Raw genomic sequence first — 18,541 nt, 5'->3', positions numbered from 1 at the left:
ACGTGCTGCTCCTAGGCTGGGGCAACCCCCAGTATCAACACAGGCTGGGGGATTAACAGATCAAGAGCAACCCTGCCCAAAAGGATTTGGGGAGGGCTGGTGGATGAGCACCTGGACAATTTTCACTATTTATGTTGCATACAAAGTATCATTTTTTTACACTAACTTCCAGGAGCGAATTTTTAGTACTTCATTCTTTAGCATTTTACAATTTTAGGTAGCAAATGTGAAAAAAAAAATGCATCTCTTTTAAACAGAGAATTAAATTTTAAAATAAATATCTTTTGAATATATATCTGATTACAGAATATTCCCATCCTATCACTGTATCCTAAAACCAGAATCTAATTGCAGTCTATTTTAAATGCATCTGTTCCTGTGATTAGAATTAGCTGCCTGAAAAATACAAGCCCAGTCTACTGCCAGCAAGAAGGAGTTTAAATAAGTATTGTAAATTACAATTTTAATTAGAAAAGGTTGTCTTTTTTGTTGCTCAAGAAAACTTTGCTTGCCTTTCAACATAGTCCTAAGGCAAGATACAGTTTAATAGCTACAAAAAACATAAACCAAAAACATAAGAAACCATGTTAGTTCTTGTTTTAAAACATGAGTTGCCATCTTAAAAAATGCTGAATTGCTTCATTGGTAAAGTACAATAAAAAAAAGGATATAAAATACAGAATAAAAAACCTACTCTAGTGACTATTCTGCTTCACTGACAGACAACAGCATAAAACTATTTCAGAAAGTGGTGGTAAATCCTAGGTTAGCTTAGAAAAAAAAAGTAAAGAAAAAACATAACCATTTTCCTTTCTTTGAAGGATTGCTTGTCACTATGACTGCATTCTCTGTGTTAGGCACTCTCGTGATTTAACAGTGTGATGTCTGCTGGTGAAGAAAAGATACTCTAATAAAAGTGGGACTAATTTTCCCACTCCCATATCTAAATGACAGAGTAAGGCAGAAGTCACTTCATATCAGTTATTAGCAATGGTCCACCAGCACTAACCTCTCTCAGAAATGCACTAATCTAACACATGATGCATGAAGGAAATAAATAATTTCACTTAAAAAGCAACATTGTTGAAAGAAAATTAATAAAATGTTTTCAAGAGAGAGGTTATACAGAGGAGTCTCCCGCCTTTAACAAGAAAACACAAAAATAATGTAATTAATAAAGCTTTGAGAAGTAATGGAAGATTATTTTCATGCAACAGAAAAACTATCAGGAATCTAACTCATGAATTTGTAAGATTGCACACATGATTTTCACCAAAATTAAAACATATTAATTTTGCCATTTGGATTTTTAATTGCAAAGCAATGGCAATATTCTGCCCAAAAATTTGGGTGAAAGGTCTATATTGAAATGCAGAAGGCCATAACTGCCTGCAATAACTTGTGCATCTCCCTGCATCTTCTCTGTCACATGGATGATGCAATTGATCTGCAAGTCAGTTTGAAACAGGAATCCTTTTGCTTTTCTCCCACACCCAGGTGTACCAACACTATAGCCTTCCTCGTGACAAAAAAAAAGATGTGATAAAGTATAAACCAAGTATGTGATAAACTGTAAGAAAATTAGGGAAAGCACCTAAGTTTTCCTGCTGGGTTTAGATTTTTTTCAGAAAGGTTTTTGTAGGATCCTATTTGTTGTGTATAAATTTCTGCATTATTTAGAAAGCAAATAATGTTAGGAAATAGAAAATAAGGAGTAACTATCACTATGAAAGCTATGAGGTGAGAATGCATCTTCCCATAAAATAAATTTTAGCAATAAACGGTAGACCCGGGTATTTGAGAATGTGACACAGAACATAAGAAAAGTGAAGAATAAAACTTCACTAAATAGTTGGTCAAGAAAGCTGCATCTCAAAGTGATGATACACTCATTCCATTTTTTAAAAAATAACTAACACAAATAAATGCTAAACACAAATAAATCAGAAGTTCACTAAAAAACATACTCAAAAAAAATCAACAAAAAATCCGGAAAGCAAGTAAATAAGGAAGACTCAAGAAAATGTAGTAATTCCTTTAAGAAAAAGACTGTCTGAGGACTATGAAAAACTTGCAACTTCAAACACTGGGAGAAACATTTTATAACAAAGGGCTCAATTTCTAACTAGATGAGCAATCACCTCAGAGAGTATATCTGGACTATGCAGGAAGCTTTTAGGGTGGAACACAAAATTAATATGCTAGGAAAACTGTCAGATGTCACAAAATATATAAAGAAAGTGAGAACAGAAAATGTTAGGCAGGGTCAGATCCTGCAAAATTTCAAGCACTAAAATGTACTTTCATCATCCAAATAAAAAGAAAGCAAAAAAAAGAGTGGCTTCAAGCAGCAAAAACCAGTTAAGATTAAAGACGATTTTTAGGCAGTACAAAACAAAACTACAAAAAATATGGGGATGTTGACTACCAGTAGCAAATGCAGTGTGGCTAATGACATGCTCTCTGGAAATGAAAATTACTCATCTAAGATGAGAAGAAAACAGAGACATGACACTATTTTTAAGAAAGTGTCTAGACCAAGAGGGCAAGACCCTTTGGCCTCCATTTGAGAGTACTTAAAATACTTGCACATAAAAAGGCAGTTCAGCAACAAAGACTTTTAATGAATCTATCAGGCAATCAAATGTCTGAAATAAAACCTAGCTTTTATTTCTTTTAAGCAAAAGGAGTGTACATGATTTAGACAACATAAAAACAAATACCTGTGATCTCAAGCTGTGCCAGGATTTGACATAAACTATGAAACATTGCATAGATAGAGACACTGAAGTACTGAAAATTGAATATAATGAATAACAGATTTACCCCAAAATAACTATCATTATGCCAAAATAACCTGGTATCTCTTTTTTGAGATAATGAATATTTTAAGAAAAATAACATAGGAAATCCATGTGATAGGATCATATATATTGGACATAATGCAGCCCGTGAAAGGAAAAATATTCTGGACAAAATGCTCTAGAAATGCAAAAGAATCACAGCATAGTTTAAAGGAAGGAAACAACATCGGGACAAAAAGGCATATTACTGGAATAGAAGATGATGTCTGGCTATGTTTCAAATTATGTTTTTGGAACTCTCTGTGTTTAACTCTGTTTTACTGATTCTGATAAAGAAATTCAAATAACAAAAACAACATTTGGCAATAACAAACCTGTAAATCCTCACAAGAGAGGTGAAGATGAAAGGTCATACAAAAATAACTGGACTGACAACCTGAAGGACTGAAGTAGTCAAAGTGGATTGAAACTGGAAATACAAGCACAAGATTACACACTAGGGACAAGGAAATATAGTCTAATACCTCCCCAGCTGGAAAGAGGAAGAATGTGACTGCGTATTGACATCAATTCTGAAAACATGGTGTGACTAAGCCTTTAGCTGACAAGTGTCTGAGATGTACCCATTGAGGATATATCACTAGGGACAGGAAGTGGCAACAAATCTGCATTTGAAATTATTCACACAATATATGGGATATGGTCCTGAGCCCAGTTTATCCTTGAAAACCACCATTAAGTCTCTAAACATTGGAAGACTGAGTCAAGTTATCCAGGGAAAACATTTGCAGAATTTTAGCTACTTGCAGACTTACAAGTGGCTGGGAATTAAAACATCTGAGCAGAAAGACGGTAATTTAAAACAGAAGCATTTGGCTCTGATCACATACTTTTCTGCTTAGACACTTGACCGCAACCTAAGTGCCTCCTAAAAATACTTTTCTACTATATATTTACATGCCTATGGGTCCAAGAGCAAAGATACAAAGGTAAAATCTCTGATAAAAAGTTCTGAATCCACATCTGCATTGCATGTATTCAGGGCATCAGTTTGGAAGCCTGCTTTTGCTGAGCTCTGTGTGTAATCCATCATGAGAGACAGGCACTTCTGCAGAGTGACTCAGGTCCTGTGTGGGCTGAACAGAGCTCAGAGGTTGTCTTTTTTCACTAAACTGCTGGGAAGCTGGGAGTTTGGAGTTTGATGCATCGTTAGATACCTTTGCATGCAAACACAGATCATTCATTTATGTTCTTTTTCTTCACTCATCTATACAATACTCAAAATCAGGGTTTAAATATTCTGACATATTTTGAATAAAAAAGGAGCACAATGTCAGCTCAGTTACAGGTTGAACTGCATCACCTTATAAAAACAACTATATTAAATAGTTACTGGATGGACCAGAAACTAAGTTTGAACATTGCTTTCATTTTATGTGCTTGCAGAAATTGCAGCATTCATCAGTGTTATAGGGGTTTTTTGTGCATCTTACTGGAAAAGATTCTATTCACCTTTGTACCAGTTTTCTTTAATTTTTTTTATTACATGTGACTAAAATGTGCTACATTATTGTGCTTAAACTTTCCATAGGCAATGAAATCAGTCAAAACAAACTGCTTGGTTTTGTCACCTCCCATGCTCTTGCTGAGAGCATGTGTGAATTTATGCATGTTTATCTGCCATGACTATCTTTTCTACAGAGCAGTGGTGGGGTACAAAAATGTAGACTTCTTAATAGAAAGAAAAAGTAAGAAAAAACAATTTGATACTAAGATCTTGAATTGGAAAAAAGGTGACTAGGTTTTACTCCTGTATCTTTAATTTTCTGGATAACCTCTCCCACACAAACAAAATCACCAGAAGTCCAAGTGGTGAGCTTAAAAACTCTTCTTTATAAAGCAAATATTGATAATTGACTTTGTCATATAAATTTTTGTAAGGATAAACATCTTGGTACTTCAGAGCTTTCAGATGTTATGTGTGACTAGACATAGCTAGTTTAAAAACAAATAGCCCAATGAGGCAACAAGCTACCTTTGAAATTACAGTCAACATTTTTGTCAGCAAGAGCCCTCCCTGTCTAAAGGAACTGTGAAACTATGGCTATGTGATTTTTAAACTGCCAAAGCTTTTAAATAAATTCTTGGTTCATTGAGTAAACACAAATGGAAATATTTGCTTTGGAATAATACCTATTTATGTTGTTGTGCCACATTAGTAACAGCAAAGTAACCCTCACATCAAAAGATGCATCTTACTTGAGTGCAAAGATCCAGGCTGTTTGGCCAGACACTAAAATACACTCAGATGTCCTTGCTGCCACATGTTTTTGATAGCAAAAGCCCAAATATTCTACGTAAGAACACAACCGAGGGCAGTTCCCATTTTAAAATTGTAATGGAATCAATTTTCTACAGGCAGGTGAGAAGTTTATGCTAAGATAAGGATTTCTCTCTCAAGCATGAAGTTAGTAATCAGAAGAAAATCAGCAGCTGGCATGATAAATAAATTTGGTACATTACTATGCATTTTTAGCAACTCCTGAATGATTTCTGAAGTGCTTTTTAAACCTGAAAAAACTAATTCATTAAATGGGTGAAAAAATATGAAGAACTTTTTGTTATGGATTCAAAATTCCAATTAGGATATTAGGTAGGAAGAATAATTTAATTGTAAGAGTGGAAAATTTTGGAAAAAAATTAAACATTGTTCTACTCTTTCAACCTAGACCAGCCCAGTGAGGATGTTTTTAATATTTCTTTCCCAATGGATAACTTTCTTTCCAGTAGTTAGTGAAATAGATTGTACTACTCTACACCAATGAAAAGCTAGTGAAAACATTTCAGATTACACTAAGATAGGATTTGCAAAATGGACTATTCTATTTAACTGTATTTGAGATTTTCAATAACTGTGACTTGAACTCAGATTAAGAGTTTCTCTGAATCTCCTTTTTCAGAATTGTTAGAGTTGCAGTTTCAGGGAGGAAAAAATAAGTGGTATTATTACTTTTATCTCTGTCTCAGTATGTTAATTAATCTCTTTCTAGGGTTGGGGTCTGGTTGTTTATGTTGCATTGCCTCCAACAAAAGCCAAGTCTTCTTGACCTTTGCAGGAATCTATAGGGATTCTGCCCCTGCTGAAAGGAGATTTAGCAACACGGGGTTTTCACAAGAATCCTGCATCATCCTTCACATCACAACCACTTGTTACTCTCCCTGTGGTGACAGAATGAGGTTAAACTATGGGTTGACCAAGGGAACTGGCTGGAATTTAGAAACAATGCTAAAAAAATCCAGGGGGAAATTTCAAGGGGAAAGCAGTCTGATGATAATAGAACATTTCAAGCCAATTTTGTCACAGAAGCTCCTTTATCAACAACACAGTACTGGTAAGAATTTCATCAGAGATTTTAAAAGCAACACAGTAGGTCCAGAGACCTTTAAGGATGAAAATAAATTTAATCTTATTTATTTCTCAAAAGGCTATTAAAAATTAAAAGAAAACCCCCTTCACTGGAACTTGGCTGCTCTCCCATTAAACATATCCACATTTATTTAGGGTGTCCAGACCTTGGAGTAGCCCACAGTAAGAGACAAAACCACTGAGCACTGGGCTGTGGGGAGCCTGAGTAACTGAGTCACGCTGACAAGAGTGCACAAGGTCTGCAGCACAGTTTGCCTCTGCAGTGATTGGATTTCCCACATGCATTTAAGTTTATCTGAAATGGATTTTTAGAGTTAAAATGAAAACTGATGACAAACTGTTGCAGAAGATAGATAAATACGATTATCCATAAATAATACAGCCAGGATGAGAACAGTTCTCCCAGCTAGCCGGACAACGCCCCTGCCTACAGATGTGTCCTGGGGTCAAGTGGACTGTTCCATCTCACCCCCCAAAGATGTATGGCTCACCCCGCACCTCTGTCCCTCCCCTAAAACATCAAGTACCTGTAACCCCATTGGCCATGCCTTGTTCCAGCCCACCTTGAAGCTCCTTGAAAAGGGGGCTTCCAGGGGCTGCATGGTCTCTAGGAACTTCCTCCCTCTCTTGGAACTCCCTCCCCTCTCTTGGAGCTTCCCCTCTCCTTGAGCATCCTTTTGTCTCTCCCCTCTCCCAAGCCTCGCCACGTGCTGCGTCTGGGAGCACGAGGCAGGACCTTTCTGCATCCCCAATAAACCTCATTCCCCAAGAGCAGCCTTGAGAGATCTCGTCTCAATTCATCTACACCGTCCTGGAGAGGCAGAAATTTTCTACAACAAACCATCCTAATCTAGGTATTACTGGAAGCACTCTGACAATGAAAACATCATAAATTTTGTTAAATCATAACTCCAGCAGAGGTATGGATTAAATCTAAACAAATGACTGTAGATACTTCCTATGGCAAAGCAAAAAAAAAAAAAAAATTCCTCTTGCATTTGTGCCATGTGTTGCAGGGATTGCTTAGAACAATGTTTTTAGTAAACAAATATCAAATAGTGTTCTAAAATGAAAAAATTAACCAGAACCTACATTAAAATATATAAAAATTACCAGAGATAGGTGTGAGGGTATGACACAGTGGCTATTTCTATTATACATAATCTAAAGTATTATTTACAGCAATAAAATCTTTGTTTCATATTGACTTGTGTCAATGTGAATTCAGAAGTTTATAAATATTCCAGTCATCTCTGAATACAAGTTGTGCAAATAAGCTGATTTAAAAGCACTATTGCTAAATTCAGAGATGCTAAATTAGCATTTGCAGAAGAGTTATTTTAAGAAACATTTAAAATTTAAACCAGCATCATACAGGACATAGATAAATATATTAATAGCAATCTATGGATAAGATCAAACAATACTTTAAAATCAGTATCTTTAGAAACCAAAATAGATTAGAAAACTAAACCAAAATTTAAAAAAAATGAGGTCCTCTGGAAAGTACGACTACTCTCCACTATCATGAATGATTTTATTTAGTCTTGGAATTTAAAACTATACCTACTGACAATTACAATTCCACTGATAAGATTAGAAGTTAAATTAAAGTAATGCTTATGAAAGATTTTTATTGCATACACTGGTTATAGAATTGTTTTTATATATGCTACTCTAATCCTGTATTTCAGAGCAATAATTTCTGAGAGGCAAGAAAAGATTTTTACTCTTTTACATGGTCTATTACTCCATATAAATTTTTGAATTTTTTTCCCCTCTCAAATATCTATCTCGGCAAGAAATAGATATAGGTGAAATTTAAAATTTCTCTGCACACAGCTCTGTGTCAGGTTATACAACTGTGTAACCCTTTCTATGTCTCCATCCTGCTTCTGCTTAAATGCCTTCCAAGGTATTAAAAACTAACATTCTCAGCAAATAAATATGATAAAAGCATAATGTGTAATAATTCTTCTTAATATTAAAGAATTCCAGATGACAAAAAAAGTTTTCAGAGGTTAATTTCATGGAAAATTCTAAAATAATTTTTTAATTATTGTTTAAGGAAAAAAAAATAAAAAATGGGCAAGAGATAAAAGTTTTCCAAACATTTCTACTCCAATTTCATTGTTTCCAGTTGCAATACATGGTGGGGGTAATACATAGTTTTAGCACTCAGGTACTGGACAGTGTTTTGAGACCAAATGGTCTTTCACATAGCTTGAATCTTTTACTTGAAGTGTATATAAAACCCACTGTTGCATTTATAAAAAAATCCTATGTGTTTTATTACTACACATGTGTACTTAGGATTAAAAAGTTTGTGCCTATATGTACATACATGTACCTCAAGAATTAAAAACAAGAGACAAGAAATCATAAATTTTACTTCTGATCAGTGACATCTCTTTTTCCCCTCTTGGCTATAGATTCAAATTCCCTGTACAGTGAACTGACTGAATTTTAATAAAATCAATTTGATATTTTGCATAATTAAAATGAAGGAAAGCAACACTCAGCTGAATCAGCTCCAGTTTGTTATCCTGGAGGTGGCACAAATTGATATCATTTTAAATGTGACTCATGCTGTTTAGACAGATGATATAAATATCTCAGGGAGACAGAGATAAATTAGTTTTATCCATCAAAACAGTCTAGAGTCAAGGTTTCCATTAATAATTCAATTTTTTTGTGAAAGATTTCCTACTCATTTTTAACCAAATGGTTTCTCTTTTTTTTTCTTTTTTGAGGATCTAAAATAATCAACTTCTAAGTAAGAAGATCTTTAAATAGGCAGAGTAAGTATTCTTTATCTTTTTTAGAAGACTTCTTTCCCATATGTTACTGTCCCAGTGTAGACTTTTACACAGATACTGCATATGTCAAACAAAATTATACCTGAGGGATGAACAATTCCTTTTCATGAGATAGCTTTTAGAGAAGCTACTCATCGTGGGATGGGGGAGAGAACTGGAATGGTAAAAGTGAGAAAACTTGTGGGTTGAGGTAAAGACTGTTTAATAGGTAAAGTAAAAGCTGTGCACACAAACATGGCAACATAAGGAATTAATTCACCACTTCCCACTGGCAGACAGGTGTTCAGGCATCTTCAGAAAGCTTCTCTGCTTCAGTGATTTGGGAAGAGAAACACCATCACTCTGAACATCCCTCCTCCTTCCCCAAACTTTATATGCTGAGCATGACACCATACAGGACATCTCTGTGGTCAGCTGGAATCTGCTGTCCTGACTGTGTCCTATTCCCAGCTCCTTGTGCAGCCCCAGCCTGCTCCCTGGTGGGGTGGGAGGCAGAGAAAGCCTGACTGTGCAAGCTCTGCTCAGCAACAGCTGAAACATCCCTGAGCTGTCAACACTGTTTCCAGCACAGATACAAACCACAGCCACACACCAACTACTGTAAGGAAAATCATCTATCTTCACAAAAGCAAAAAAGCCAGTACAACTCCATCCTTTTGTTTGGCAGTCAAAGTGATCCATAATGGTTACCTCTGAGAATATCCTATATGAGGTGTGAAGGCCACCACTGGTGAACCTCAGTGCAGACAGAATTCAGGCAGCCTGACATGCCTTGATTAGAAGTCCTCCTGATGCTGCACAACGTAAAGAGATGTAAGGTGTAAGGTCTGTTCTGTTCCTTTTTGCCCTTCTTGTGTTATCACCAATTAAAGACACCAATAATAGCTATTTTAAACAACACCTTATGGCACCTGAGAGCCTTTATTACTAGGATTAACAACAAACTCTAGCACAGGTGTGTTACAATTCTCTTTAGCATTCTCTACTGAAATTCCAGACATTCTAACATTTTTGGTAATCTGCTGGTCAACAAAGCCCATGTTAAACATGCCAGTTACAGAAATATTACATGGAGCAAGCCAGCTGGGTAAGACAGCTCCAAAGAGTACAAAAGCGAGTCAAATACTATTTACAGCATGGCAAACATAGTGGCCAAAGTGTCCAAATTACAAGTCTGGCACAGTCCTGAGCTGCACACAGGAGAACCTACACCTTATTAAAGCCACTGCACTGAACAAGGCCTGTTTGATGACCAGGTAGCCAACACTGAGTCAGAAGCTAAAAACTTGATGCTCTATCTCCTTTGCATTGTGAGCTGGAGGGCAGAGAAGGGGACATACCCTCACAAAACTACAAGCCTCCTACAATGACTATACTTCAAATAAATCTATCACCATCATGAAAGTTATTGTTATTCAGTAATTGTATTAAGAAATGACTGACTGGTGATCCAAAGACTTTGATTTTCAAAGGCAGGATCTCCTAGATGATGTCTTCTTATCTGAAATAATTATATTAAGTGTTACCTGTTAAAGATAGTAATAGTTGTTATCAAAGTTGTATATGCTTTACAAAATAACTTATCCATAATTTCATGATAAATATAACTAGTTAATTTTAAATTGATAATTTGATTTAACAGTTTAAAAATGGTGGTTTTACATATGTAGAAAATTAGGGATTGAACATTCCTATAGCTCACGATCATAAATATAATTAACCACATTCTTTAGAATTGTGTCTGGCAGGAAACGTGGCCCCTTTCTCTTCAAAACAATGCAGATACACACAACACAGAAAACAGAAATGGGAAACACCAGCTTGTCACAGATTTAAATAGTTGAATACCACCTAGTAATCCTGAAATTGAGTCACTAATGTCTCCAAAACTTTTGCTAGCATAGGGGGAAAACTCATTACAAAATAAGAGGTGTAAAAAACCAGAGTATTCAAGCTTGTATTAAAATTTAAAAAGAAACTGAGTATTGCATATAGTTTTAATAGATCATTAGTAGAGGAAAAAACATTGGTGCCTCAAAATCTCATTTTCAAAAGTTCTGAAAATGTCTGACACATATAAGGGTTATACCTAAATATTTCAATGAAGATCATGGATCAAAAACTAAATACAATTCTGAGTAAAGTTGTGCCCTCATTTATCTACTGCCAAATGTTAAATAAATGCTTCTCAGTATTTGTATTGGCTATTCTCCTCCCCCCTGTACAGCTAGGTACTAGGTCTTCCCTTGCTTTTTGAATACTAATCATCTCTCAACACTAAAATTCTTTCCCTATGCTTTTAGAAAAGATAAATATTTGTGAAGTTTTACCCTGTTCAGAGATTATGGTGTTTTCTTTATCAGTTTTAAGAAGAATCTGAAGTTCAGCAAAATAAAGCTGGATCTTGCTTCCTAGAACATGCCTCAGGTTGACAGTTTTTCTGCAGCCAAAACTCCTGCAGCACCTGTTATCACATTCTTCAAAGTACAGACTTACCAATTCACCAAGTTGTGCACTGGCTCCTCAGTGAAACCAAAATAGACTTCACTTTCCAAAACATGGTCTAAGGTATTTGGAAATTTAATTCCTGAGCTAACAGAGGCTAAAATATATTTCAATTGCGTGTCTTCAAGAAAAGGTCAGGTCTGGATTGGCAGCATCCTCACTTCTGAAAATATTGCTCATCTAGCAAGTTGAGTCCATCAGAAGAAAAGCTCAGCAATAATAGGAGGAATGGTAAAGAAATCAGGCATTCAAAAGAGGTTTCTTTAATAATTCATTGCACTTGCTTTACAAATAGGAAGACTACCAGATAGAAGGAGGCAGCAAGGATGAAAAAAAGTTTACTTTTTGTCTGGATGGGTCACAGAATCATAGAATGATAGAATATTCTGAGTTGGAAAGGACTGACAAGGATCATCAGCTCCTGACTCTGCACAGGAGCACCACAAAAGTCACACCATGTGCCTGAGAGCATTGTCCAAATTCTTCTTGAACTCTGTCAGGCTAGTGCTGTGACCACTTCCCTGGGAGCTTGTCCAACCACATCTGGGTGAAGATATTTTTCTCATATCCCCTCACACAGCTTCTTACCATCCCCTTAGGTGCTGTCTCTTGTCACTAACAGGATCAGCACCTGCCCTGCCTCTCCTATCATGAGGAAGTTGTAACTGCAGTGAGGTCTCCCCTCAGTCTCCTCTTCTCCAGGATGAAGAAACCAAATTACCTCAGCTACTCCTCACATTGGTTTCCCTCCAGGCCCTTCTTTGGACACTTTCTGTCATGGTTTGACACGGAAAAATAATTTTTCTTGGAATGAAGAGGTCAATTTGGATATTGACCAATTGAAGGTGGGCACACCTCTGAGAACACAGAGGGGTTAACAGCAGAATTCCAGGAGAACTCGCTCTCTTTGGTTCCGGTCAGCGCGCAGTGCAGCCTCTCCCCTGCCCGGCGACGAGCGGGGTGGGAGAGGGGAAAAGCCATGTGGCCTTTGGAGGTTGGCCCAATGGTGGAGGGACTGGAACTGGGATGGCCCCCTGCAGATGGAAGGGTGGAGAAATTTGGGATGTCTCCATTCCCCCCCCCCCCCCCAGAGTCTCTCTCTCTCAAAAGAGAAAGAGACATCAGCAGTTTTGTCAGCAGGTCACCAAGGGGAAGGAGAAGAGCGAGCGGGGGCCGCAAGGTGCCCAGCCACCATGGGAGCTGGAGCCTGGGCAAAGAGCCATCCCTGGGAGTCCAGACTTTTAACCCTTCCTGAGAAAATGAAAGCTTTGTGAAATTTTTCTTCTCCTCGGTTTGAAAGAAAGGAAGAGATACAGCTTGGACCCTGGATGTTGGAAGGAGAAATTCTAGGTGGGAGGAGCTGATGGAGTGGCTTTTGGCTGGACTTTTTCTTGGTAGACACAGACTGAACCGATCTCCTCCTCCAAGAGAGACTGTATTTTAGGAGGATGCCAGTGAGCCAAAGAGACCTGCTTCAGCTGGGAAAAGACAGAAGTTGAGTGAACAGAGAAAGGTTAGGGGGTTTGTGGTGGTGCCTCCCATCCTCAAAGAAGGGGAAGAGAAGAAGATCTCTGTTCTTGGTCCCAAAAACGAAAAACTGAACTGTTATTTTTTCCCCCTCTTGGCAGGGCATCCTTTGAAGGAAAAATCCTAAAAGCAGTCTGTCCATCCATGCATTGGTGGTGAGAGCACTGTGTATGGAAAGGAGAAGGGTCGCCATGGCAAACTTTTTCTCCGGGCAGTGCCATGTGTGACATGGAAGCACAGGATGTGGAGCTGTGTTTCTTGTGGGGTCTGTGGCATGGAAGGGACTCCTCTCTCCCTTGATGGACTGAGTATTGATTGTCTAGAGGGTGGAAACCTGATTAGGGACCAGGTTGTGTCTCACTGTGGTTTGTTGGAGTTGGGTGGTGGGAGGAGGAATGCTTTGGAAGGTTTTCATTTTGAATTCTGTGTGGTTATTTTTTTCCCTTTTTTTTTCCTTTTATAGTAGTATAGTAGTAGTAGCTTAATAAAGTTTTTTCCCTTGTTATTAAGCTTAAGCCTGCTTTTGCTCTGTTCTCTAACGCATTTCACAGCATTCAATTGAGAGATTGCATTTTCATGGGGACACTGGCATTGTGCCAGTGTCAAACCATGACACTGCCTAATAGATTTATATAAATAAGTTACTTAAAGTAATATAATTGCATAAAAATAGATAATTTATTTTGAGACAATTATTAAAGCACTACAGCCAGTGGCCCCAACAAGCAACTTGGTTTGATTTAGAGCTTACACTTGGGGAAAAGTCTTCACTAGGATATAACATTCTTGCTTTTTAGACCCTTAGACATTTCCCAGATAACATGATCATTTTCAGAAAACTCATATTTTTTGAAATATATATTAGAACTGATTTCTTCAGTTGCCTTTTTGAAAACTTTATATATGGTTCATAGCACCTCACAGTTCTGCACAGCACAGTCTGAAAAACAATTTAGGCATATTAGTAAGACAGAGAGGTTACTAACTTAAGTACTTTGGGTATGTCACCATAATTGGGTAGGTGAATGAGCTCAGACCTTTCTGTAAAAGGTCAGAAAACTTAGGAAAAGGCTTTTGCAGAGTAGGAGCTATTATATTACTTACTCTTTGCATCAAATTACTTTAAAAGCAACACAATAAAACCTCCTTGCCCAGAGAAATGGTGAGAAAATAGCTGGCAGGTGGGAATAGAGCTCCAACTGTGATAGTGTGCACAGATTACCATCCTTTTAGATAAAAAGTAATCAGCACAGTATTATATATTTTTAAAATACCAGAGACTGCAATTCATGGCAAACTGAAATTAACTCTATTTTTATGTCTTGGTTCAAAATAAATCAGGGAAATCTTCTCAATTAAAAGAACATAATGGATAGAAGGTGAACAGATTGTTTTATTTGCTTTTAAAACATTGTTCCAGATTCTTAGTGTAAAAAGATTATTTCCAGGTGTAGGTGGTATAATTGAGCTTCTCAGTCTCTTTATGTTGTTATTCTCCTCAATGCACATTTAAATGTAGTGCTAATAAGTAATGAATTAAAAAAAAAAATCCAAACAGTTGAATGACATTTTCCATTCCTTACAAAGTTTGAAGCTCAAATTTCTGAAGTAATTTCAGGTGAAATCCTGAATTCTTTTCATTTCAGATATTTATATAGTCCTATTACCATATTATCTTAGCATATCACAATCAATAATTAGGTACTTGTGTGGACATTTATATTCACATGCCCAGAAACTGTGGCAAAAAAAATTACCCAGGTTTTATGGATATGGAATAAAACATACTGGAAGACATGTCAAACAAGTGAGTTTAGCTAATTTCTCCATCATACTGGAAGACATGTAAAACAAGTGAGTTTAGCTAATTTCTCCATGGTATTCAAGGTAAGCCAGTCACTGTCTTTACACTCAGAACACAGAATTCAGTGGGCTTGTCCCTACTCTTTGCACTATGCATTTCCTTCTTAAAGAATAGGTAGCCAGGAAGGAATGGAAGAGAGCATACAGAATGAGTACTATACTATAAGCAGAGAAGGATACAGAAGAGACTAGCCTGATGAAGGCAATGGGAAAATTCACATTGATTTTATCATGTCTGGTTTCAATCTCTAGTTTAATCACTCTTGCTCATGACAGAGGTGTCCTCTCATCTAATGAAACCATCAGAGGATCTTCAAAAGCTCAATCACAGCAGCAAGAAAGGAAGGCTGTTCTAACAAAGCATGATAGGTGCCTTTTGATAACAAATCTCTTACATGCACAGACAAAAGGGCAGATTCTCTGTCACCTTTCAAAAGATAAAATTCCTAAGAACTTTTGTTGCAATAAATGAAAAAAAAGAAGAGGAAAAAACCCTCTAAAATTATGGACTCTGTAAACAAGACTCTCATTGCTCTTCTGAGTTTGAGATTAAGAGAATGAACATTTTAAAGGACACAATAGAAAAAAAAAAAAAAAAAAAGGAGCCAAACACTTAAGAAGTTTCACAAAGCTGCCTTGATAATAGAAGAGTAATTGATTTTTTTATTCCCTAGGACTTCTACACTTTTAAAACATTTTGAGGAAGAAGGTGGGAGTAAAAAGGTCTAGAAACTCTAAAAGGAACAAGTAGAGACAGTTGAGAAATCAAGGATAAAAACAAGCTATTTTTGCTTCCAACTGAGACACACCAATAGGAACACAACATGCACTGCACTCAATTTTTCTGTCCATGCTGGTTATTCATTGCCTCTTCAAGCTTGACATAATCACAAACCCATTCTGGTTACGGTAAGACCTCGACTAGTCAGCGAATTAAATGGTTATTGATACAATTTTTTAATGAGACCAAAAACTTAACTTGAAAAAATCTTACTAAAGTCACAAAACCAAAAAAATAATGCAATTAATAACAGTTAAAACAGGACTTTGAAAAACAAGAACAAATCCAAGTGCCCCTGTTCTCCTTTTGTGGAGCACAGCTTTGTTTCCCAGAGCTTCCCCAATGTGCAACCCTCACTAGCTTTCATACTCTGTGGAAAATCAATTATCAGAGAAATTAATAATGTGTGTTTACTATGGATATGTTAGTTGTTTTAAGAAGCAGATCAATTTGAAAGATAGATTAGACAAGGACAACAAATTCATGCCAATACTGAAACTTATGAATATGGATTAAGTTAAGACTGACTATGATGGCTTAGACAAAAATGTGTACATGAATACAAGATCAACATAACTACTTTGTAAATAGTATTTAAAATTTTAAGAGCTAAGATGAACATATTCCCTCTTAATTTTTTTTTTTTTAGTCATAGGAAAAAAGACAAAAGTACAGGCTGAAACGGGAATGCAAAATATTGGAAAGGGGAGGAAGGGATAGAAACCAGGTGAAAATGGCAATTGCTTTAAATGGCTGTGGCAGTAGGGGTATTAAATAGAACATGTGTAAGGAACCTAGAAGCAAATGAAGAAATTAAAGAGTATGAGGAAATGAATAAAGAAACCAAGGAGAGAAAAAGAGGCAATACCAGGTGAGTACAAAACACTGGGATATAATGTGGACCACAGACAATAAAACCACATGACTGAAGAGAGGATTCAGAAGAAACAAAAAAGGCAAAGGTGAGGAAATACAGACAACTGTTAAAACATATACTCAAAGAAATGAAAGAAGGAAGAGAGCAATGACATGAAAAATGCAAAGAAAAAAAAACATAAAAAACCTTGGTAGAAAGACTCAACCTTGTCAGTCAAAAGGATGAGATGTGATCACATCAAGAATCAATTCAGGCCTTGCAGAAGATATTCCCAAACAGAACACAATTTCCCTAAAGGAAATGCCTTTTTAACAAGAAGAATTAACAAATCAATAGAAGAACTGTTTAATTTTCTTGCCATTAGTTCAAATTCATGTTCTCTGCAAAGAATGTGTGAATGACAATCACTGTGCAAAGCAGAATCTCATTCATACTACAGCTGCCAATCAAAGCTACAATATGTATTCAACTGGGGTCTTCAGGACCTATCTACAATAGAGAAGTCCTAAAAATAACTAAAAACCAAGTTAAATCTTAATGAAATAAACTTTTATTTTTTATTTGAATGTAAGTTAGCCAATCTTTTGCTGTTACAAGTCTTTTCAAATAAAAAAATATAATAGTGTGATTTGTTTGGAAAAGGTGCAGCTTCAGAAATTCGTTACGAACACTGCTTGGTTTAAACCCAATTAGACAGTGGATATTTTATTAAATCTTGGAAAGGCTTTAAGATCAGGCAAAGATATAAGTTATCACACATGTTTCTAATTTCTTCTACATGACTCACCTGATTACTTATGCAATATTCAAACACAATTGCTACAGATTATTGCTACTTTGTATTGTGCCAGGAATACCCTGAAGGACACCTTGCCTGGACTTCTCCAGTCCACCATCACAAACACGTAATCATTTCTCTTTCACTTCGGTGTCCATGGGATGGAACAGAGATGAAGTAAATGCTGAACCCATTGAAAAGACTGGCTAAATTCCTTGCCTACATCCACATGCCTCACAGTGTGTACAGGTGCTGATTTTCAAGACGCTAATTTTGGACATTACAAAGCAATTGTGTATTTTGTTAATTCCAACTGAAATCAATGTTCTTGACAGGTGCTCGGTACATCCCAGAAAAAAGTTGCCCCAGGATGCTGGGATTTTTTCCCCACATGGGGCTATCTGCCCCCATAAGCAGCAGGGTTTACATTTTGTGGGCATAAATTATTGGTTAGGAAAAGAAGTTTATATTCATTTTAGAAATACATCACAGGCAAACTGCCTTGGAAGCAATTTAGCATTCCTGCTAGTTAAACTGCCAGACTACTTCTAAGTGCTATTTGGTAGGCACATTTTGCCTAGCAACAAGTGCCAGATGTCATTCCATTTCCTGCACACACAATAGAGGTCCATAAATTGCTTCAGGTTTAAGCATGCTGGAATTATAGCAGCTGCTCAGCACAAAATATATTACATACAAATACTTTATATAATCTCTTTACACAGATGAACGCTTCTAAAGATAAACATGTGAGGGTTTTTTGGTCTGCTTTTCCTCTCCAAATGCTTTTGGCTTTCCATAGGAAAATTTATATTACTTAGTGACATTTTTCAATGGCATGTAGTAATAGGACAAGAGACAACAGCTGTAAACTAAAAGAGAATAGACAGATTAGAAATTCAGAAAAAAATCTTTACTGTGATGGCACTGGAACTGGTTGTCCAGAGAAGCTGTGGATGCTTCTTCCCGGCAATTGTCCAAGGCCAGGCTGGATGGAGCTCTGAGCAATCAGATCTAGTGGAAGATGTCCTTGTCCATGGCAGGGGGGCTGGAACTAGATGGTTTTTAATGTCCCTTTCAATCTAGGCGATTCTATGGTTTTGTGATATTAGCAAAAATACTTAGAAAAACACATATTTAGAATGAGAAGCCAATATACC

The 18,541-nt window shown here is 36.6% G+C and overlaps 1 protein-coding gene across 1 annotated transcript in view; it reads right to left on the bottom strand.

Annotated features, from left to right (window-relative positions):
* The window catches only part of ITGBL1 (integrin subunit beta like 1), a 122,297-nt gene that overhangs the window by 68,850 nt on the left and 34,906 nt on the right, over nt 1-18,541 (bottom strand). The gene's annotated exons all lie outside the window — the stretch shown is intronic.

The sequence above is a fragment of the Lonchura striata genome, chromosome 2, assembly GCF_046129695.1.
Source record: "Lonchura striata isolate bLonStr1 chromosome 2, bLonStr1.mat, whole genome shotgun sequence".
Classification (NCBI taxonomy): Eukaryota; Metazoa; Chordata; class Aves; order Passeriformes; family Estrildidae; genus Lonchura; species Lonchura striata.
Note: the sequence above shows the minus strand (reverse complement) of the source record. Positions and strands in the feature narration are given on the sequence as shown.